This window comes from Pseudophryne corroboree, chromosome 6 (genome assembly GCF_028390025.1).
Source record: "Pseudophryne corroboree isolate aPseCor3 chromosome 6, aPseCor3.hap2, whole genome shotgun sequence".
Classification (NCBI taxonomy): Eukaryota; Metazoa; Chordata; class Amphibia; order Anura; family Myobatrachidae; genus Pseudophryne; species Pseudophryne corroboree.
Genome location: NC_086449.1, coordinates 555550622 through 555574881, shown reverse-complemented (window position 1 = coordinate 555574881; position 24260 = coordinate 555550622). Strand labels below are relative to the sequence as shown.

At 47.0% G+C, this 24260-nt stretch overlaps 1 long non-coding RNA gene across 4 annotated transcripts in view; it reads left to right on the top strand.

Annotated features, from left to right (window-relative positions):
- LOC134935447 (uncharacterized) overlaps positions 1-24260 on the top strand; it is a 257143-nt gene that overhangs the window by 50493 nt on the left and 182390 nt on the right. The window lies entirely within an intron of this gene.

The window sequence follows — 24260 nt, the reverse complement described above, 5'->3', positions numbered from 1 at the left end:
TAAAATTTCCCCGCTTTTCTGTTTGTTAAAAAAACAAAAACCTTTTGTGGATTTTAAACAAACACACATGTTCAAGCATTATCGCCAAAAATTGCAACAAAAAAAGAAAAAAAAACATTCAAAACACAAACACACCTTAAGGGAGCATAGGCATGCAATCTGTTTTGTGAGAAAAAAATCATCCTTTAAACTTTAAAAATGAAATTAACTAAATTATACAGACATTTTAAGAACAATATTACAAAACAAACTTACCATCCTGCGTGGGTCGGTCCGAATCCCGGACATGAGTAGCAGACACCACTTCGCCAGGAATCAATGCCCGCACAGGCTCCTCCCAGTCCCGATAGCTTACACGTAAAGGTGGCCCACCTCCGGTTCTCCGTGCAGATTTGGACTCTTTGGCCATCTTGGCCTTGACACGCCGCTTAATATCATAGAAACGCTTGCGGCACGTGTCCTCTGTCTGCCTCACCACACCCTCACTATTCACAGCAAGTATGACTTGCCCCCACAGGGCAGACTTCCTGCGGGAGGACACCCTGGCAGCATCCTGACCAAACAATTGGCGAAGGTGCTTCATCAGCTCACGCACCAACGCCATGTTTTCAGCATAGCTGAACTTTATATTCCTGCCAGTCTTGGTAGTGGTGCGTGGCTGCGGTGCCACAACACCATCACTATCACTGGAAAATCCAGCAACAGGCACCCCCTCCTCCTCCTCCTCACTAACCTCCTCCCTCTCACTACCCCCCTCCTCACTACCAGCCTCCACCTCACTACCAGCCTCCACCTCACTAACCTCCGCCACCACACTGACCTCTGAGTCGGACATGACAAACAACATAAAACACACAAAAATGAAAACACAAAACACACTCCTCCACTACTCCTACTACACACCACACAGCCAACACACACGCTCACTCACTCACAAACAATGACAAAAGACTGAAAAAAAAAAACAAGGACAAAAAAGTTTACAAACTGGGAAAAAACAATACTACAAAGATCACAAGACTACTAACACACACAGTACAGCACTCAACAATCACCAAACTCCTCTCCAAATCCACCAAAAACTCCACCAAACTCACCAACTCCAAATACACCTTCCTCTCTCCTCTCCACTAGCTAAACCCACGAGGTGCGGAGTGTTTGGGGCGTTTTTATAGTAACATGCACAGACACTCCTCCTTCACGAATACAACCAATCACGGCCGCGTGACGTAAACGAAACTTAGGAGTAAAAACGCGGCCGCAAATTCCAAATCACTGCCGTAACAGACTTGTGACGCAGTCGTAAAAAAAACGCAACAACGCGGCCGCAAAATAGCAAACGCGGCCGCATTCAGCAGCAAAAAAACACGAATGACATCGACATCGGAAGATACGGAAAATACGAATACGACTGCTTAGTAAATGAGTCGTAATCAATTCAAAAAGTTGCAGATTTACACTGTCGATGTCAGTCGTGATTGAACTTGAACATGATTCTGAAAAATACGAATCTTAGTAAATATACCCCTAGGAGTGGCACTGCAGTGTCACGCAGGATGGCCCTTCCAAAAAACACTCCCCAAACAGCACATGACGCAAAGAAAAAAAGAGGCGCAATGAGGTAGCTGTGTGAGTAAGCTAAGCGACCCTAGTGGCCGACACAAACACCTGGCCCATCTAGGAGTGGCACTGCAGTGTCACGCAGGATGGCCCTTCCAAAAAACACTCCCCAAACAGCACATGACGCAAAGAAGAAAAAAAGAGGCGCAATGAGGTAGCTGTGTGAGTAAGATAAGCGACCCTAGTGGCCGACACAAACACCTGGCCCTTCTAGGAGTGGCACTGCAGTGTCACGCAGGATGGCCCTTCCAAAAAACACTCCCCAAACAGCACATGACGCAAAGAAGAAAAAAAGAGGCGCAATGAGGTAGCTGTGTGAGTAAGCTAAGCGACCCTAGTGGCCGACACAAACACCTGGCCCATCTAGGAGTGGCACTGCAGTGTCACGCAGGATGGCCCTTCCAAAAAACACTCCCCAAACAGCACATGACGCAAAGAAGAAAAAAAGAGGCGCAATGAGGTAGCTGTGTGAGTAAGCTAAGCGACCCTAGTGGCTGACACAAACACCTGGCCCATCTAGGAGTGTCACTGCAGTGTCACGCAGGATGGCCCTTCCAAAAAACACTCCCCAAACAGCACATGACGCAAAGAAGAAAAAAAGAGGCGCAATGAGGTAGCTGTGTGAGTAAGATAAGCGACCCTAGTGGCCGACACAAACACCTGGCCCATCTAGGAGTGGCACTGCAGTGTCACGCAGGATGGCCCTTCCAAAAAACACTCCCCAAACAGCACATGATGCAAAGAAGAAAAAAAGAGGCGCAATGAGGTAGCTGTGTGAGTAAGCTAAGCGACCCTAGTGGCCGACACAAACACCTGGCCCATCTAGGAGTGGCACTGCAGTGTCACACAGGATGGTCCTTCCAAAAAACACTCCCCAAATAGCACATGACGCAAAGAAGAAAAAAAGAGGTGCAATGAGGTAGCTGTGTGAGTAAGATAAGCGACCCTAGTGGCCGACACAAACACCTGGCCCATCTAGGAGTGGCACTGCAGTGTCACGCAGGATGGCCCTTCCAAAAAACACTCCCCAAACAGCACATGACGCAAAGAAGAAAAAAAGAGGCGCAATGAGGTAGCTGTGTGAGTAAGCTAAGCGACCCTAGTGGCCGACACAAACACCTGGCCCATCTAGGAGTGTCACTGCAGTGTCACGCAGGATGGCCCTTCCAAAAAACACTCCCCAAACAGCACATGACGCAAAGAAAAATGAAAGAAAAAAGAGGTGCAAGATGGAATTGTCCTTGGGCCCTCCCACCCACCCTTATGTTGTATAAACAGGACATGCACACTTTAACCAACCCATCATTTCAGTGACAGGGTCTGCCACACGACTGTGACTGAAATGACGGGTTGGTTTGGACCCCCACCGAAAAAGAAGCAATTAATCTCTCCTTGCACAAACTGGCTCTACAGAGGCAAGATGTCCACCTCATCATCATCCTCCGATATATAACCGTGTACATCCCGCTCCTCACAGATTATCAATTCATCCCCACTGGAATCCACCATCTCAGCTCCCTGTGTACTTTGTGGAGGCAATTGCTGCTGGTCAATGTCTCCACGGAGGAATTGATTATAATTCATTTTAATGAACATCATCTTCTCCACATTTTCTGGAAGTAACCTCGTACGCAGATTGCTGACAAGGTGAGCGGCGGCACTAAACACTCTTTCGGAGTACCCACTTGTGGGAGGGCAACTTAGGTAGAATAAAGCCAGTTTGTGCAAGGGCCTCCAAATTGCCTCTTTTTCCTGCCAGTATAAGTACGGACTGTCTGACGTGCCTACTTGGATGCGGTCACTCATATAATCCTCCACCATTCTTTCAATGGTGAGAGAATCATATGCAGTGACAGTAGACGACATGTCCGTAATCGTTGTCAGGTCCTTCAGTCCGGACCAGATGTCAGCATCAGCAGTCGCTCCAGACTGCCCTGCATCACCGCCAGCGGGTGGGCTCGGAATTCTGAGCCTTTTCCTTGCACCCCCAGTTGCGGGAGAATGTGAAGGAGGAGATGTTGACAGGTCGCGTTCCGCTTGACTTGACAATTTTGTCACCAGCAGGTCTTTGAACCCCAGCAGACTTGTGTCTGCCGGAAAGAGAGATCCAAGGTAGGTTTTAAATCTAGGATCGAGCACGGTGGCCAAAATGTAGTGCTCTGATTTCAACAGATTGACCACCCGTGAATCCTTGTTAAGCGAATTAAGGGCTCCATCCACAAGTCCCACATGCCTAGCGGAATCGCTCCCTTTTAGCTCCTCCTTCAATGTCTCCAGCTTCTTCTGCAAAAGCCTGATGAGGGGAATGACCTGACTCAGGCTGGCAGTGTCTGAACTGACTTCACGTGTGGCAAGTTCAAAAGGTTGCAGAACCTTGCACAACGTTGAAATCATTCTCCACTGCGCTTGAGACAGGTACATTCCACCTCCTATATCGTGCTCAATTGTATAGGCTTGAATGGCCTTTTGCTGCTCCTCCAACCTCTGAAGCATATAGAGGGTTGAATTCCACCTCGTTACCACTTCTTGCTTCAGATGATGGCAGGGCAGGTTCAGGCGTTTTTGGTGGTGCTCCAGTCTTCTGTACGTGGTGCCTGTACGCCGAAAGTGTCCCGCAATTCTTCTGGCCACCGACAGCATCTCTTGCACGCCCCTGTCGTTTTTTTAAAAATTCTGCACCACCAAATTCAAGGTATGTGCAAAACATGGGACGTGCTGGAATTTGCCCATATTTAATGCACACACAATATTGCTGGCGTTGTCCGATGCCACAAATCCACAGGAGAGTCCAATTGGGGTAAGCCATTCCGCGATGATCTTCCTCAGTTGTCGTAAGAGGTTTTCAGCTGTGTGCGTATTCTGGAAACCGGTGATACAAAGCGTAGCCTGCCTAGGAAAGAGTTGGCGTTTGCGAGATGCTGCTACTGGTGCCGCCGCTGCTGTTCTTGCAGCGGGAGTCCATACATCTACCCAGTGGGCTGTCACAGTCATATAGTCCTGACCCTGCCCTGCTCCACTTGTCCACATGTCCGTGGTTAAGTGGACATTGGGTACAACTGCATTTTTTAGGACACTGGTGAGTCTTTTTCTGACGTCCGTGTACATTCTCGGTATCGCCTGCCTAGAGAAGTGGAACCTAGATGGTATTTGGTAACGGGGGCACACTACCTCAAGAAATTGTCTAGTTCCCTGTGAACTAACGGCGGATACCGGACGCACGTCTAACACCAACATAGTTGTCAAGGCCTCAGTTATCCGCTTTGGAACAGGATGACTGCTGTGATATTTCATCTTCCTCGCAAAGGACTGTTGGACAGTCAATTGCTTGGTGGAAGTAGTAAAAGTGGGCTTACGACTTCCCCTCTGGGATGACCATCGACTCCCAGCAGCAACAACAGCAGCGCCAGCAGCAGTAAGCGTTACACGCAAGGATGCATCGGAGGAATCCCAGGCAGGAGAGGACTCGTCAGAATTGCCAGTGACATGGCCTGCAGGACTATTGGCATTCCTGGGGAAGGAGGAAATTGACACTGAGGGAGTTGGTGGGGTGGTTTGCGTGAGCTTGGTTACAAGAGGAAGGGATTTACTGGTCAGTGGACTGCTTCCGCTGTCGCCCAAAGTTTTTGAACTTGTCACTGACTTATTATGAATGCGCTGCAGGTGACGTATAAGGGAGGATGTTCCGAGGTGGTTAACGTCCTTACCCCTACTTATTACAGCTTGACAAAGGCAACACACGGCTTGACAAATGTTGTCCGCATTTCTGGTGAAATACTTCCACACCGAAGAGCTGATTTTTTGGGTATTTTCACCAGGCATGTCAACGGCCCTATTCCTCCCACGGACAACAGGTGTCTCCCCGGGTGCCTGACTTAAACAAACCACCTCACCATCAGAATCCTCCTGGTCAATTTCCTCCCCAGCGCCAGCAACACCCATATCCTCCTCATCCTGGTGTACTTCAACACTGACATCTTCAATCTGACTATCAGGAACTGGACTGCGGGTGCTCCTTCCAGCACTTGCAGGGGGCGTGCAAATGGTGGAAGGCGCATGCTCTTCACGTCCAGTGTTGGGAAGGTCAGGCATCGCAACCGACACAATTGGACTCTCCTTGTGGATTTGGGATTTCGAAGAACGCACAGTTCTTTGCGGTGCTTTTGCCAGCTTGAGTCTTTTTATTTTTCTAGCGAGAGGCTGAGTGCTTCCATCCTCATGTGAAGCTGAACCACTAGCCATGAACATAGGCCAGGGCCTCAGCCGTTCCTTGCCACTCCGTGTGGTAAATGGCATATTGGCAAGTTTACGCTTCTCCTCCGACAATTTTATTTTAGATTTTGGAGTCCTTTTTTTACTGATATTTGGTGTTTTGGATTTTACATGCTCTGTACTATGGCATTGGGCATCGGCCTTGGCAGACGACGTTGCTGGCATTTCATCGTCTCGGCCATGACTAGTGGCAGCAGCTTCAGCACGAGGTGGAAGTGGATCTTGATATTTCCCTAATTTTGGAACCTCAACATTTTTGTTCTCCATATTTTAATAGGCACAACTAAAAGACACAGAGGTAGCTACAGCCGTGGACTACCGTACTGTGTCTGCTGCTAATATAGACTGGATGATAATGAGATGAAATCAATATATATTATATCACACTAGTACTGCAGCCGGACAGGTAGATATATTTATTATGTAATGACTGATGACGGACCTGCTGGACACTGTCAGCTCAGCAGCACCGCAGACTGCTACAGTAAGCTACTATAGTAGTATGTATAAAGAAGAAAGAAAAAAAAAACCACGGGTAGGTGGTATACAATTATGGATGGACGAGCGACTGCCGACACAGAGGTAGCTACAGCCGTGGACTACCGTACTGTGTCTGCTGCTAATATAGACTGGATGATAATGAGATGAAATCAATATATATATATATATAATATCACTAGTACTGCAGCCGGACAGGTAGATATATTTATTATGTAATGACTGATGACGGACCTGCTGGACACTGTCAGCTCAGCAGCACCGCAGACTGCTACAGTAAGCTACTATAGTAGTATGTATAAAGAAGAAAGAAAAAAAAAACCACGGGTAGGTGGTATACAATTATGGATGGACGAGCGACTGCCGACACAGAGGTAGCTACAGCCGTGGACTACCGTACTGTGTCTGCTGCTAATATAGACTGGATGATAATGAGATGAAATAAATATATATATATATAATATCACTAGTACTGCAGCCGGACAGGTAGATATATTTATTATGTAATGACTGATGACGGACCTGCTGGACACTGTCAGCTCAGCAGCACCGCAGACTGCTACAGTAAGCTACTATAGTAGTATGTATAAAGAAGAAAGAAAAAAAAAAAAACCACGGGTAGGTGGTATACAATTATGGATGGACGAGCGACTGCCGACACAGAGGTAGCTACAGCCGTGGACTACCGTACTGTGTCTGCTGCTAATATAGACTGGATGATAATGAGATGAAATCAATATATATATATATTTCTCTAACGTCCTAAGTGGATGCTGGGGACTCCGTAAGGACCATGGGGAATAGCGGCTCCGCAGGAGACTGGGCACATCTAAAGAAAGCTTTAGGACTATCTGGTGTGCACTGGCTCCTCCCCCTATGACCCTCCTCCAAGCCTCAGTTAGATCTCTGTGCCCGAACGAGAAGGGTGCACACTAGGGGCTCTCCTGAGCTTCTTAGTGAAAGTTTTAGATTAGGTTTTTTATTTTCAGTGAGACCTGCTGGCAACAGGCTCACTGCATCGAGGGACTAAGGGGAGAAGAAGCGAACTCACCTGCGTGCAGAGTGGATTGGGCTTCTTAGGCTACTGGACATTAGCTCCAGAGGGACGATCACAGGCCCAGCTTGGATGGGTCCCAGAGCCACGCCGCCGGCCCCCTTACAGAGCCAGAAGGCAGAAGAGGTCCGGAAAATCGGCGGCAGAAGACGTCCTGTCTTCAACAAGGTAGCGCACAGCACTGCAGCTGTGCGCCATTGCTCTCAACACACTTCACACTTCGGTCACTGAGGGTGCAGGGCGCTGGGGGGGGGGGCGCCCTGAGACGCAATAAAAACACCTTGGATGGCAAAAAAAAATGCATCACATATAGCTCCTGGGCTATATGGATGCATTTAACCCCTGCCAGAATCCATAAAAAAGCAGGAGAAAAGTCCGCGAAAAAGGGGCGGAGCCTATCTCCTCAGCACACTGGCGCCATTTTCCCTCACAGCTCCGTTGGAGGGAAGCTCCCTGTCTCTCCCCTGCAGTCACTACACTACAGAAAGGGTTAAAAAAAGAGAGGGGGGCACTAATTAGGCGCAGTATTAACTATACAGCAGCTATAAGGGGAAAAACACTTATATAAGGTTATCCCTGTATATATATAGCGCTCTGGTGTGTGCTGGCAAACTCTCCCTCTGTCTCCCCAAAGGGCTAGTGGGGTCCTGTCCTCTATCAGAGCATTCCCTGTGTGTGTGCTGTATGTCGGTGCTTTTGTGTCGACATGTATGAGGAGAAAAATGATGTGGAGACGGAGCAGATTGCCTGTAATAGTGATGTCACCCCCTAGGGGGTCGACACCTGAGTGGATGAACTGTTGGAAGGAATTACGTGACAGTGTCAGCTCTGTATAAAAGACAGTGGTTGACATGAGACAGCCGGCTACTCAGCTTGTGCCTGTCCAGACGTCTCATAGGCCGTCAGGGGCTCTAAAGCGCCCGTTACCTCAGATGGCAGATATAGACGCCGACACGGATACTGACTCCAGTGTCGACGGTGAAGAGACGAATGTGACTTCCAGTAGGGCCACACGTTACATGATTGAGGCAATGAAAAATGTTTTTCACATTTCTGATAATACGAGTACCACCAAAAAAAGGGGTATTATGTTCGGTGAGGAAAAACTACCTGCAGTTTTCCTGAATCTGAGAAATTAAATGAGGTGTGTGATGATGCGTAGGTTTCCCCCGATAACAACGGATAATTTCTAAAATGTTATTGGCATTATATCCTTTCCCGCCAGAGGTTAGGGTGCGTTGGGAAACACCCCCTAGGGGGGATAAAGCGCTCACACGCTTGTAAGGGCTCTTCCTTCGCCTGAGATGGCCGCCCTTAAGGAACCTGCTGATAGAAAGCAGGAGGGTATCCTAAAAGGTATTTACACACATACTGGTGTTATACTGCGACCAGCAATCGCCTCAGCCTGGATGTGCAGTGCTGGGTTGGCGTGGTCGGATTCCCTGACTGAAAATATTGATACCCTAGATAGGGACAGTATATTTTTGCCTATAGAGCATTTAAAAGATGCATTTTTATATATGCGTGATGCACAGCGGAATATTTGCCGACTGGCATCAAGTCTAAGCGCGTTGTCCATTTCTACCAGTAGAGGGTTATGGACACGTCAGTGGTCAGGTGATGCGTATTCCAAACGGCATTTGGAAGTATTGCTTTATTAAGGGAGGAGTTATTTGGGGTCGGTCTTTCAGACCTGGTGGCCATGGCAACAGCTGGGAATTCCACGTTTGTACCCCAGGTCGCCTCTCAACATGAGAAGACGCCGTATTATCAGGCGCAGTCTTTTCGTGGACAAGCGGGCAAAAGGTTCCTCATTTCTGCCCCGTGACAGAGGGAGAGGAAAAAGGCTGCAGAAATCAGCCAGTTCCCAGGAACAGAAACCCTCTCCCGCCTCTGCCAAGCCCTCAGTATACGCTGGGGCTTTACAAGCAGAATCAGGCACGGTGGGGGGCCCATCTCAATGAATTTCAGCACGCAGTGTGCTCACTCGCAAGTAGACCCCTGGATCCTTCAGGTGATATCTCAGGGGTACAAATTAGAATTCGAGACGTCTCCCCCTCGCCGTTTCCTAAAGTCGGCTTTACCGATGTCTCCTTCTGACAGGGAGACAGTTTTGGAAGCCATTCACAAGCTGTATTCCCAGCAGGTGATAATCAAGATACCCCTCCTGCAACAGGGAACGGGGTATTATTCCACACTGTTGTGGTACCGAAGCCGGACGGCTCTGTGAGACCGATTCTAAATCTAAAATCTTTGAACACTTACATACAGAGGTTCAAATTCAAGATTGAGTCACTCAGAGCAGTGATTGCGAACCTGGAAGAAGGGGACTACATGATGTCTCGGGACATCAAGGATGCTTACCTTCATGTCAAAATTTACCCTTCTCACCAAGGGTACCTCAGGTTTATGGTACAGAACTGTCACTATCAGTTCAGACGCTGCCGTATGGATGGTCCACGGCACCCCGGGTCTTTACCAAGGTAATGGCTGAAATGATGATATTCCTTCGAAGGAAGTGAATTTTAGTTATCCCTTACTTGGACAATTCCCTGATAAGGGTAAGATCCAGGGAACAGTTGGAGGTCGGTGTAGCACTATCTCAGGTAGTGTTGCGGCAGCACGATTGGATTCTCAATATTCCAAAATCGCACCTGGTTCCGACGACGTGTCTTCTGTTCGTAGGGATGATCCTGGACACAGTCCAGAAAAAGGTGTTTCTCCCGGAGGAGAAAGCCAGGGAGTTATCCGAGCTAGTCAGGAACCTCCTAAAACCGAGCCAAGTCTCAGTGCATCAATGCACAAGGGTTCTGGGTAAAATGGTGGCTTCCTACGAAGCAATCCCATTCGACAGATTCCACGCACCAGTGGGACCTGCTGGACAAATGGTCCGGGTCGCATCTTCAGATGCATCAGCGGATAACCCTGTCACCAAGGACAAGGGTGTCCCTCCTGTGGTGGTTGCAGAGTGCTCATCTTCTAGAGGGCCGCAGATTAGGCATTCAGGACTGGGTCCTGGTGACCACGGATGCCAGCCTGCGAGGCTGGGGAGCAGTCACACAGGGAAGGAATATCCAGGGCTTATGGTCAAGCCTGGAGACATCACTTCACATAAATATCCTGAAGCTAAGGGACATTTACAATGCTCTAAGCTTAGCAAGACCTCTGCTTCAAGGTCAGCCGGTGTTGATCCAGTCGGACAACATCACGGCAGTCACCCACGTAAACAGACAGGGTGGCACAAGAAGCAGGAGGGCAATGGCAGAAGCTGCAAGGATTCTTCGCTGGGCGGAAAATCATGTGATAGCACTGTCAGCAGTATTCATTCCGGGAGTGGACAACTGGGAAGCAGACTTCCTCAGCACGACCTCCACCCGGGAGAGTGGGGACTTCACCCAGAAGTCTTCCACATGATTAAAAACTCGACAGGTATTGCGCCAGGTCCAGGGACCCTCAGGCAATAAGCTGTAGACGCTCTGGTAACACCGTGGGTGTACCAGTCAGGGTATGTGTTCCCTCCTCTGCATCTCATACCCAAGGTACTGAGATTGATAAGATGGAGAGGAGTAAGCTCTATATTCGTGGTTCCGGATTGGCCAAGAAGAACTTGGTAACCGGAACTTCAAGAGATGCTCACGGAAGATCCGTGGCCTCTACCTCTAAGAAGGGACCTGCTCCAGCAAGGACCCTGTCTGTTCCAAGACTTACCGCGGCTGCGTTTGACGGCATGGCGGTTGAACGCCGGATCCTGAAGGAAAAAAGGCATTCCAGATGAAGTCATCCCTATCCTGATCAAAGCCAGGAAGGATGTAACCGCAAAAACATTATCACCGCAATTGGCGAAAATATGTTGCGTGGTGCGAGGCCAGTAAGGCCCGACGGAGGAAATTCAACTGGGTCGATTCCTACATTTCCTGCAAACAGGAGTGTCTATGGGCCTGAAATTGGGGTCCATTAAGGTTCAAATTTCGGCCCTGTCAATTTTCTTCCAAAAAAGAACTAGCTTCAGTCCCTGAAGTTCAGACGTTTGTAAAAGGGGTACTGCATATACAGCCTCCTTTTGTGCCTCCAGTGGCACTTTGGGATCTCAATGTAGTTTTGGGTTCCAAAAGTCACATTGGTTTGAACCACTTAAATCTGTGGAGTTAAAATATCTCACATGAAAAGTGGTCATGCTGTTGGCCCTGGCCTGGGCCAGGCGCGTGTCAGAATGGGCGGCTTTATCCTGAAAAAGCCCTTATCTGATTTTCCATTCGGACAGGGCGGAATTGAGGACTCGTCCTCAGTTTCTCCCCAAGGTGGTTTCAGCGTTTCACCTGAACCAACCTATTGGTGGTGCCTGCGGCTACTAGGGACTTGGAGGCCTCCAAGTTGCTAGACGTTGTCAGTGCCCTGAAAATATATGTTTCCAGGACGGCTGGAGTCAGGAAATCTGACTCGCTGTTTATCCTGTATGCACCCAACAAGCTGGGTGCTCCTGCTTCTAAGCAGACTATTGCTCGTTGGATTTGTAGTACAATTCAGCTTGCACATTCTGTGGCAGGCCTGCCACAGCCAAAAATCTGTAAATGCCCACTCCACAAGGAAGGTGGGCTCATCTTGGGCGGCTGCCCGAGGGGTCTCGGCTTTACAACTTTGCCGAGCAGCTACTTGGTCAGGAGCAAATACGTTTGTAAAATTCTACAAAATTGATATCCTGGCTGAGGAGGACCTGGAGTTCTCTCATTTGGTGCTGCAGAGTCATCCGCACTCTCCCACCCGTTTGGGAGCTTTGGTATAATCCCCATGGTCCTTACGGAGTCCCCAGCATCCACTTAGGACGTTAGAGAAAATAAGAATTTACTTACCGATAATTCTATTTCTCATAGTCCGTAGTGGATGCTGGGCGCCCATCCCAAGTGCGGATTGTCTGCAATACTTGTACATAGTTATTGTTACAAAAATCGGGTTATTATTGTTGTGAGCCATCTTTCAGAGGCTCCTCTGTTATCATGCTGTTAACTGGGTTCAGATCACAGGTTATACGGTGTGATTGGTGTGGCTGGTATGAGTCTTACCCGGGATTCAAAATCCTTCCTTATTGTGTACGCTCGTCTGGGCACAGTATCCTAACTGAGGCTTGGAGGAGGGTCATAGGGGGAGGAGCCAGTGCACACCAGATAGTCCTAAAGCTTTCTTTAGATGTGCCCAGTCTCCTGCGGAGCCGCTATTCCCCATGGTCCTTACGGAGTCCCCAGCATCCACTACGGACTATGAGAAATAGAATTATCGGTAAGTAAATTCTTATTATAATATCACTAGTACTGCAGCCGGACAGGTAGATATATTTATTATGTAATGACTGATGACGGACCTGCTGGACACTGTCAGCTCAGCAGCACCGCAGACTGCTACAGTAAGCTACTATAGTAGTATGTATAAAGAAGAAAGAAAAAAAAAAAACCACGGGTAGGTGGTATACAATTATGGATGGACGAGCGACTGCCGACACAGAGGTAGCTACAGCCGTGGACTACCGTACTGTGTCTGCTGCTAATATAGACTGGATGATAATGAGATGAAATCAATATATATATATAATATCACTAGTACTGCAGCTGGACAGGTAGATATATTTATTATGTAATGACTGATGACGGACCTGCTGGACACTGTCAGCTCAGCAGCACCGCAGACTGCTACAGTAAGCTACTATAGTAGTATGTATAAAGAAGAAAGAAAAGAAAAAACCACGGGTAGGTGGTATACAATTATGGATGGACGAGCGACTGCCGACACAGAGGTAGCTACAGCCGTGGACTACCGTACTGTGTCTGCTGCTAATATAGACTGGATGATAGTGAGATGAAATCAATATATATATATATAATATCACTAGTACTGCAGCCGGACAGGTAGATATATTTATTATGTAATGACTGATGACGGACCTGCTGGACACTGTCAGCTCAGCAGCACCGCAGACTGCTACAGTAAGCTACTATAGTAGTATGTATAAAGAAGAAAGAAAAAAAAAAAAACACGGGTAGGTGGTATACAATATTATATATATATTATATACAATTATATATATATATATATATTAAACTCACTGGTGGTGATTATTAAACTGGTGGTCAGGTCACTGGTCACACTATCAGCAACTTGCAAGTAGTACTCCTAAGCAGACAATCACAATATATATTATACTGGTGGTCAGTGTGGTCACAATGGCAGTGTGGCACTCTGGCAGCAAAAGTGTGCACTGTACGTTATATGTACTCCTGAGTCCTGCTCTCAGACTCTAACTGCTCCCCACTGTCAGTGTCTCCCCCACAAGTCAGATAATACAGTCACACTATCTATCACTTCAGCAAGTAACTACTAGTACTCCTCCTAATGCTCCCCAAAATTACTACTGTGTCTCTCTCTACTGTCTCACTCTCTTCTCTATAAACGGAGAGGACGCCAGCCACGTCCTCTCCCTATGAATCTCAATGCACGTGTGAAAATGGCGGCGACGCGCGGCTCCTTATATAGAATCCGAGTCTCGCGATAGAATCCGAGCCTCGCGAGAATCCGACAGCGGGATGATGACGTTCGGGCGCGCTCGGGTTAACCGAGCAAGGCGGGAAGATCCGAGTCGCTCGGGCCCGTGTAAAAAAAACTGAAGTTCGGGCGGGTTCGGATTCCGAGGAACCGAACCCGCTCATCCCTAGTATTTACCCTGCACAGAAACAATATAACCCACCCAAATCTAAATCTCTCTGCACATGTTACCTCTGCCTCCTCTGCAGTGCACATAGTTTTTGCTCAATTGCTAACTTTTTTGGTTTGCTAACAAACCTGAATAACCCACATAATCCATTTTGTTGTTTAGATTTAGCCCTTATTTATAGAACACTGTTCGGTCCTTGTGGTTCAAATTCATTTAAGCAGTTGTGGAAGTATATTCCCACTAATCCTGTTAATTGAAATGAGAAATGTTTCAGGACATGGTTCAAACACCAATTTGGTGCAAACAACATAAAAGTTTAAGTAAATAATTTGGAAGCTGGGACAATTGCTGAAAGAATGGACATATTTGATCCTTTATGTTTGTAATATACCCACTAATTTTAAAACATATTGGGTGGGATTTAATGAAGTCTGAGTTTGGCGGCCTTGCGGGATGCCGGCCCAACTTGAATGTTTTCTTTTTTAAAAGCAGTCATATACAATGCATAGTTTAGCCTTGTACATGATTGCCCCTTTAAAAAGTCAGGGTTTGGCCAGAAACCCACATAACCGCTGAACTCGAACTTCATTCATCCCAGCCATTAAATTGGTTTGTAATTGTGGGGCAGATTTATTAAGCCTAGTGAAGTGGTAAAGTGGAAGGTGATAACGCAGCAACCAATCAGCTCCTAACTACCATGTCACAGGCTGGGTTTGAAAAAATGTCAGATAGGAGCTGATTGTCTGGTGCATTATCACCTTCCACTTTATCACTTCACCAGGCTTAATAAATCTGCCCCTGTAAGTGGTGATGATGCAACTAATAAGTACAACAAAAGTACCCAGTGCTGCACAGAATGTCACCTTAGTGTAAGAGCTAGAATAGTAGAACATTTATCAGTAGGGGCATGCAATGCATATCTGTGTAATGTGTACATAGCGAAATGTATACAGTGTAGGTCAGACATTTTGCCAATTTGTAAGTATTGAAAACTGAAAAGTAATGCAGGGACATCAGGAGCAGTAAGTAAATATTCATGATGTCCCCCAAAAAATCAAATGTATGATCCAGTAAGTGAGTTATATGTCACTAGAGAGATTTAGCTATCTCAGCCTTTTATGCAGCATTGGAGGGAAAGATAAATAGTAGTGCTGAATGGGAAGTCCACATTTCCATCAATTTGAGAGTTAGCTTCAAAATCAGTCCCTTTTCCTGGTTCTATCTAAAATATGCACCTGGTAAAGGCAATGTTTTTATTTTCTAATTGAAAAGGAACAGGCGTAAATATTTAACTTCATGATTTTTTCAAGACCAGCATTTGCAAGGAATGTATGTAGTGTACAGTGGGTGCATGAAATAGTTTTCTGCTTTTGTTTTTCTGGCTCATTCCTAATGTAATTTATGTGAAAAGTCCAAAACTACATGCGTTTCCAAATGCACTGTATGGGGGTGTGGTATAAAAGACCTACAGTTATTACAGTCAGTAGGTCAACACCATATGGTCGACATGTGTTAGGTCGGCAGGGTCAAAAGGTCAACAGGTAAAAGGTAGACAGTACAAAAGGTCAACAGGTACAAAAGGTCGATGGTCAAAAAGTTGACATGGAAATGTTTGACACGCAAAAGTTCAACACAAGTTTTTTATGTTTTTTTTGTGTCATGTTGTATGTTTCATCACCTGTGACCCAAATTAGTGGTAACGTAGACCTTTGCCTGCTCACTTCGCTTGCCTTGCTTCATGCAAGGTGCCTCGCTCTGCTACCGCTGCTCTCGGCAAAGGTGACTATCCCCAATCATAGTTCACGTGGATGGTAAAGCAATCAAAATCTGAAAAAAATTGAAAACCTCCAAAAAATGTGTGTCGACCATAAGTGTGTCGACCTTTGCCAGGTTGGCGTTTTGAACCTGTCAATCTTTTGTCTGTTGTCCTTTTGATCCTGTCAACCTTTTGACCCTTTTGACCTAATGCCTGTCAACCATGTGGTGTCAACTTATTGACTATCTATCTAGACAGTGTCTATCCATAGTCCGGAACCTATGTATGCATAGCTAAGAATTTTCTGTAGCTCCAAGATGAAAAAACATTTTATGTAATCCAAAGGTACAACTGAGTTGCAACAATTTTCTATTCTCTCAGCTACCAAAATAAAACTTGTAACAAGTAAAATAAATAAACAGAATTCTTAGTTGCAATTATAGAAGAGCCACCTATCGTTTTATAGTGACTATGGAGGCTATGTACTAAGCCATGGAAAGAGATAAAGTGGAGAGAGTTAAATACCAATCAGCTCCTGTCATTTTGCAAACACAGCCTGTAACATGGCATTTAGCATGAGCTGATTGGATGGTATTTTATCTCTCTCCACTTTATCACTCTCCAAGGATTAGTACATATACCTGTATGATAGGGTGGGTTTGATAATAATAATAATAATAATAATAATAATAATAATATTTATTGTTACCTCCCAAAGGTGCTTCCAAATGTGATTTCATAAAGCAAAAATAAATCAGTTGCTCAGACCACGTTTAAAATAAGAATTTACTTACCGATAATTCTATTTCTCGGAGTCCGTAGTGGATGCTGGGGTTCCTGAAAGGACCATGGGGAATAGCGGCTCCGCAGGAGACAGGGCACAAAAAGTAAAGCTTTAGGATCAGGTGGTGTGCACTGGCTCCTCCCCCTATGACCCTCCTCCAAGCCTCAGTTAGGATACTGTGCCCGGACGAGCGTACACAATAAGGAAGGATTTATGAATCCCGGGTAAGACTCATACCAGCCACACCAATCACACTGTACAACCTGTGATCTGAACCCAGTTAACAGTATGATAACAGCGGAGCCTCTGAAAGATGGCTCACAACAATAATAACCCGATTTTTGTAACTATGTACAAGTATTGCAGATAATCCGCACTTGGGATGGGCGCCCAGCATCCACTACGGACTCCGAGAAATAGAATTATCGGTAAGTAAATTCTTATTTTCTCTATCGTCCTAGTGGATGCTGGGGTTCCTGAAAGGACCATGGGGATTATACCAAAGCTCCCAAACGGGCGGGAGAGTGCGGATGACTCTGCAGCACCGAATGAGAGAACTCCAGGTCCTCCTTAGCCAGGTTATCAAATTTGTAGGATTTTACCAACGTGTTTGCCCCTGACTAAATAGCCGCTCGGCAAAGTTGTAAAGCCGAGACCCCTCGGGCAGCCGCCCAAGATGAGCCCACCTTCCTTGTGGAATGGGCATTTACATATTTTGGCTGTGGCAGGCCTGCCACAGAATGTGCAAGCTGAATTGTATTACACATCCAACTAGCAAAAGTCTGCTTAGAAGCAAGAGCACCCAGTTTGTTGGGTGCATACAGGATAACAGCAAGTCAGTTTTCCTGACTCCAGCCGTCCTGGAACCTATATTTTCAGGGCCCTGACCACATCTAGCAACTTGGAGTCCTCCAAGTCCCTAGTAGGCGCAAGACACCACAATAAGCTGGTTCAGGTGAAACACTGACACCACCTTAGGGAGAGAACTGGGGACGAGTCCGCAGCTCTGCCCTGTCCGAATGGACAAACAGATATGGGCTTTTTTGAGAAAAAAACCACCAATTTGACACTCGCCTGGTCCAGGCCAGGTCCAAGAGCATGTTCACTTTTCATGTGAGATGCTTCAAATCCACAGATTTGACTGGTTTTAAACCAATGTGTTTTGAGGAATCCCAGAACTACGTTGAGATCCCACAGTGCCACTGGAGGCACAAAAGGGGGTTGTATATGCAATACTCCCTTGACAAACTTCTGGACTTCAGGAACTGAAGCCAATTCTTTCTGGAAGAAAAATCGACAGGGCCGAAATTTGAACCTTAATGGACCCCAATTTGAGGCCCATAGACACTCCTGTTTGCAGGAAATGCAGGAATCGACCGAGTTGAAATTTCTTCGTGGGGCCTTCCTGGCCTCACACCACGCAACATATTTTCGCCACATGTGGTGATAATGTTGTGCGGTCACCTCCTTTCTGGCTTTGACCAGGGTAGGAATGACCTCTTCCTGAATGCCTTTTCCCTTAGGATCCGGCGTTCCACCGCCATGCCGTCAAACGCAGCTGCGGTAAGTCTTGGAACAGACATGGTACTTGCTGAAACAAGTCCCTTCTTAGCGGCAGAGGCCATAAGTCCTCTGTGAGCATCTCTTGAAGTTCCGGTTACCAAGTCCTTCTTGGCCAATCCGGAGCCATGAGTATAGTTCTTACTCCTCTACGTCTTATAATTCTCAGTACCTTAGGTATGAAAAGCAGAGGATGGAACACATACACCGACTGGTACACCCACGGTGTTACCAGAACGTCCACAGCTATTGCCTGAGGGTCTCTTAACCTGGCGCAATACCTGTCCCGTTTTTTGTTCAGACGGGACGCCATCATGTCCACCTTTGGTAATTCCCAACGGTTTACAATCATGTGGAAAACTTCCCCATGAAGTTCCCACTTTGCCGGGTGGAGGTCGTGCCTACTGAGGAAGTCTGCTTCCCAGTTTCCATTCCCGGAATGAAACACTGCTGACAGTGCTATCACATGATTTTCCGCCCAGCGAAAAGTCCTTGCAGTTTTTGCCACTGCCCTCCTGCTTCTTGTGCCGCCCTGTCTATTTACGTGGGCGACTGCCGTGATGTTTTATCCCACTGGATCAATACCGGCTGACCTTGAAGCAGAGGTCTTGCTAAGCTTAGAGCATTATAAATTTACCCTTAGCTATATTTATGTGGAGAAAAGTCTCCAGACTTGATCACACTCCCTGGAAATTTTTTCCTTGTGTGACTGCTCCCCAGCCTCTCGGGCTGGCCTCCGTGGTCACCAACATCCAAAACTGAATGCCGAATCTGCGGCCCTCTAGAAGATGAGCACTCTGTAACCACCACAGGAGAGACACCCTTGTCCTTGGATATAGGGTTATCCGCTGATGCATCTGAAGATGCGATCCGGACCATTTGTCCAGCAGATCCCACTGAAAAGTTCTTGCATGAAATCTGCCGACTGGAATTGCTTCGAAGGAAGTCACCATTTTTTTACCATGGCCCTTGTGCAATGATGCACTGATTTTAGGAGGTTCCTGACTAGCTCGGATAACTCCCTGGCTTTCTCTTCCGGGAGAAACACCTTTTTCTGGACTGTGTCCAGAATCATCCCTAAGCACAGGAGACTTGTTGTCGGGATCAGCTGCGATTTTGGAATATTTAGAATCCACCCCTGCTGTTGTAACAGTATCCGAGATAGTGCTACTCCGACCTCCAACTGTTCCCTGGACTTTGCCCTTATCAGGAGATCGTCCAAGTAAGGGATAATTAAGACGCCTTTTCTTCGAAGAAGAACCATCATTTCGGCCATTACCTTGGTAAAGACCCGGGGTGCCGTGGACAATCCAAATGGCAGCGTCTGAAACTGATAGAGACAGTTCTGTACCACGAACCTGAGGTACCCTTAGTGATAAGGGCAAATTTGGGACATGGAGGTAAGCATCCCTGATGTCTCGGGACACCATATAGTCCCCTTCTTCCCGGTTCGTTATCACTGCTCTGAGTGACTCCATCTTGACTTGAACCTTTGTAAGTGTTCAAATTTTTTTAGATTTAGAATAGGTCTCACCTAGCCTTCTGGCTTCAGTACCACAATATAGTGTGGAATAATACCCCTTTTCTTGTTGTAGGAGGGGTCATTTAATTATCACCTGCTGGGAATACAGCTCGTGAATTGTTTCCCATACTGCCTCCTTGTCGGAGGGAGACCTTGGTAAAGCAGACTTCAGGAGCCTGCGCAGGGGAAACGTCTCGACATTCCAATCTGTACCCCTGGGATACTACTTGTAGGATCCAGGGGTCCTGTACGGTCTCAGCGTCATGCTGAGAGCTTGTCAGAAGCGGTGGAACGCTTCTGTTCCTGGGAATGGGCTGCCTGCTGCAGTCTTCTTCCCTTTCCTCTATCCCTGGGCAGATATGACTCTTATAGGGACGAAAGGACTGAAGCTGAAAAGACGGTGTCTTTTTCTGCAGAGATGTGACTTAGGGTAAAAAACGGTGGATTTTCCAGCAGTTGCCGTGGCCACCAGGTCCGATGGACCGACCCCAAATAACTCCTCTTCCTTTATACGGCAATACACCTTTGTGCCGTTTGGAATCTGCATCACCTGACCACTGTCGTGTCCATAAACATCTTCTGGCAGATATGGACATCGCACTTACTCTTGATGCCAGAGTGCAAATATCCCTCTGTGCATCTCGCATATATAGAAATGCATCCTTTAAATGCTCTATAGTCAATAAAATACTGTCCCTGTCAAGGGTATCAATATTTTTAGTCAGGGAATCCGACCAAGCCACCCCAGCTCTGCACATCCAGGCTGAGGCGATCGCTGGTCGCAGTATAACACCAGTATGTGTGTATATACTTTTTATGATATTTTCCAGCCTCCTGTCAGCTGGCTCCTTGAGGACGGCCCTATCTATAGACGGTACCGCCACTTGTTCTGATAAGCGTGTGAGCGCCTTATCCACCCTAAGGGGTGTTTCCCAACGCGCCCTAACTTCTGGCGGGAAAGGGTATACCGCCCATATTTTCTATCGGGGGGAACCCACGCATCATCACACACTTCATTTAATTTATCTGATTCAGGAAAAACTACGGTAGTTTTTTCACATCCCACATAATACCCTCTTTTGTGGTACTTGTAGTATCAGAAATATGTAACACCTCCTTCATTGCCCTTAACGTGTGGCCCTAATAAGGAATACGTTTGTTTATTCACCGTCGACACTGGATTCAGTGTCCCTGTCTGTGTCTGTGTCGACCGACTAAAGTAAACGGGCGTTTTAAAACCCCTGACGGTGTTTTTGAGACGTCTGGACCGGTACTAATTGTTTGTCGGCCGTCTCATGTCGTCAACCGACCTTGCCGCGTGTTGACATTATCACGTAATTCCCTAAATAAGCCATCCATTCCGGTGTCGACTCCCTAGAGAGTGACATCACCATTACAGGCAATTGCTCCGCCTCCTCACCAACATCGTCCTCATACATGTCGACACACACGTACCGACACACAGCACACACACAGGGAATGCTCTGATAGAGGACAGGACCTACTAGCCCTTTGGAGAGACAGAGGGAGAGTTTGCCAGCACACACCAAAAACGCTATAATTATATAGGGACAACCTTATATAAGTGTTTTCCCTTATAGCATCTTTTTTATATATTTCTAACGCCAAATTAGTGCCCCCCCTCTCTGTTTTAACCCTGTTTCTGTAGTGCAGTGCAGGGGAGAGCCTGGGAGCCTTCCCTCCAGCCTTTCTGTGAGGGAAAATGGCGCTGTGTGCTGAGGAGATAGGCCCCGCCCCTTTTTCGGCGGCCTCGTCTCCCGCTCTTAACGGATTCTGGCAGGGGTTAAATATCTCCATATAGCCCCCGGAGGCTATATGTGAGGTATTTTTAGCCAAAAATAGGTTTTCATTGCCTCCCAGGGCGCCCCCCTTCCAGCGCCCTGCACCCTCAGTGACTGCCGTGTGAAGTGTGCTGAGAGGAAATGGCGCACAGCTGCAGTGCTGTGCGCTACCTTAAGAAGACTGAGGAGTCTTCATGCCGCCGATTCTGGACCTTCTTCTTGTTTCAGCATCTGCAAGGGGGCCGGCGGCGAGGCTCCGGTGACCATCCAGGCTGTACCTGTGATCGTCCCTCTGGAGCTAATGTCCAGTAGCCAAAGAAGCCAATCCATCCTGCACGCAGGTGAGTTCACTTCTTCTCCCCTAAGTCCCTCGTTGCAGTGATCCTGTTGCCAGCAGGACTCACTGTAAAATAAAAAACCTAAGCTAAACTTTTCTAAGCAGCTCTTTAGGAGAGCCACCTAGATTGCACCCTTCTCGGCCGGGCACAAAAATCTAACTGAGGCTTGGAGGAGGGTCATAGGGGGAGGAGCCAGTGCACACCACCTGATCCTAAAGCTTTACTTTTTGTGCCCTGTCTCCTGCGGAGCCGCTATTCCCCATGGTCCTTTCAGGAACCCCAGCATCCACTAGGACGATAGAGAAATAACAATAGGTGCTAATGAGAAGACTTTACAGTAGTTTACAGGCAAACCTAGACATTCCCTAGGGCGCAATGTTTTAGAATGCACCTAGAACATGGAAATGTAAGCTGCTAATTGCTCCTCTTTCTTATTATGAGCCAGACGAATCTTTCCCAGTTCTGTCTTTCCATGAAATAGGGCATTTCAGGACAGGAACTGGGTAGTGTCATGCGAATGCCATGGCAATATCCAGCGCATACTGTAAATCAAAAGCTCATTGTGCTTCTGAGTCGTACTTACAGGGAAGGGAATATTGTTCTGCTGGATCCCTTGCACTTAGTATGGGGCTGGAGAAAGTGCTGATACTAATGATTTTGGTTGCGACTGTTTGTGTAATAAGAATAGGCAGCACTGGTTTCCACTTGCACACACACGCTTTCTCTCGTTAGCTGAATGGATACTCACATTAGCATAAAGTAATAAAACATGCTTCTGCAGCTGCACGCAACTACAGCCACTTTTCCTGCAATTCTGAAGCAGCCCCCATATATGCAACCACACAATGCACAAGATTCTGAATCACACTGATAGCCTGACAGAGTAGCTGAGGATCATATCCCAATCATGTGCACACATGGTAAGAAGTGGATTTTGTGGTGAGTAATGTGACAGCTATGGCCTGATTCTGCTGTCTGCATATTTTGTCGTAGCTTGTCTGCAACATTATGCAAATACTGCTACAGGTCCTTCCCTAGTGTTCAGCTGTGCATCTGAAGGGGAAAGGACTGAGATGCCCAATTGGAGCATCTATGCTTGGTACATCTTCAGATGCAACAATTGAATGCAGCATCATTAGTTGCACCAGCACCATGCTAGGTAGAGGTTATGCATCAGATCGCGGGCATTCCCATAAGGTGCCCAGAGGTAAAATATACGATGATGAGACTGCCACCCACACCCCTTGGCAGTAGCGCAACTGAGGAGACAAAGGAGGAAATAATGTGCCAGTAATCCTTCCACCCAGTTCTCTGTCATGTTTCTGTAGCTCCAGCTCGCCAAGGGTGTCTGTCCAGCAAGCTCCCCAGTTTCTGTCCAGCTGACCCTCTTCTGTCTCACTAGCCTCCCCCCTTCTGTCTCATCCATCAGCACCCTTCTACCTCTCCAGCCAGCACCTACTATCTCTGTAGCCAACACCCCTTCTTTCTCATCAGCCAGCCCTCTTCTGTCTCATCAGAAACTATCCCTTCTTTTTCATCAGCCAGCCCCCTTTCTGTCTCTCCAGCCAGTCCCCCTTCTGTCTCTCCAGCCAGCCCCCTTTTGTCTCTCCAGCCAGCCCTCTTTCTGTCTCATTAGCCAGCACCCTGCTACCTCATCAGCCACCCCCTTCTGTCTCTCCAGCCAGCCCCCTTTCTGTCTCTCCAGCCAGCCCCCTTTCTGTCTCTCCAGCCAGCCCCCTTTTGTCTCTCCAGACAGCCCTCTTTATGTCTCATTAGCCAGCACCCTGCTTCCTCACCAGCCACCCCCTTCTGTTTCTCCAGCCAGCCTCCATTCTGTCTCTCCTGCCACAGCTATGTCAACGGTGAGGCGCATGTGATGTCATGACATCATACGTGCCTGTCTCAATTAAAAAAACAAACTTTATTGTACCAGCCAGCTGTCAACAAGCAACAGCAGCTGCTTGTAAACCACATATAGATCCATCTATAACTGCTGCCTGAGCAGCTGCAGTGATCAGTAGAGTACAGGCATCAGTTACAAATTAATTTTTCTGTGCATCATGTGCCCCCCTGACAGAGGTAAATAGACTAGATTGAAAACGTTCTGATTGTAGATACATAATTTGCAGTGGGTACACTGGATATTCACCACTTGCACATCTAGAGCTGAAACTCCAGAACCTATTGTAGATGAATAATAGATAATACACTTGTTATATATGGCTCTGTAACCAAATGAATACACTTTATTACAGTGAGCTTGATGAGAATAGATCAATTTATTTTTATTTTAGATTATTTTTCTCTTTATATATATAATATGATTTTATACACTGTAACCCTCCATAATGCATTGTAGC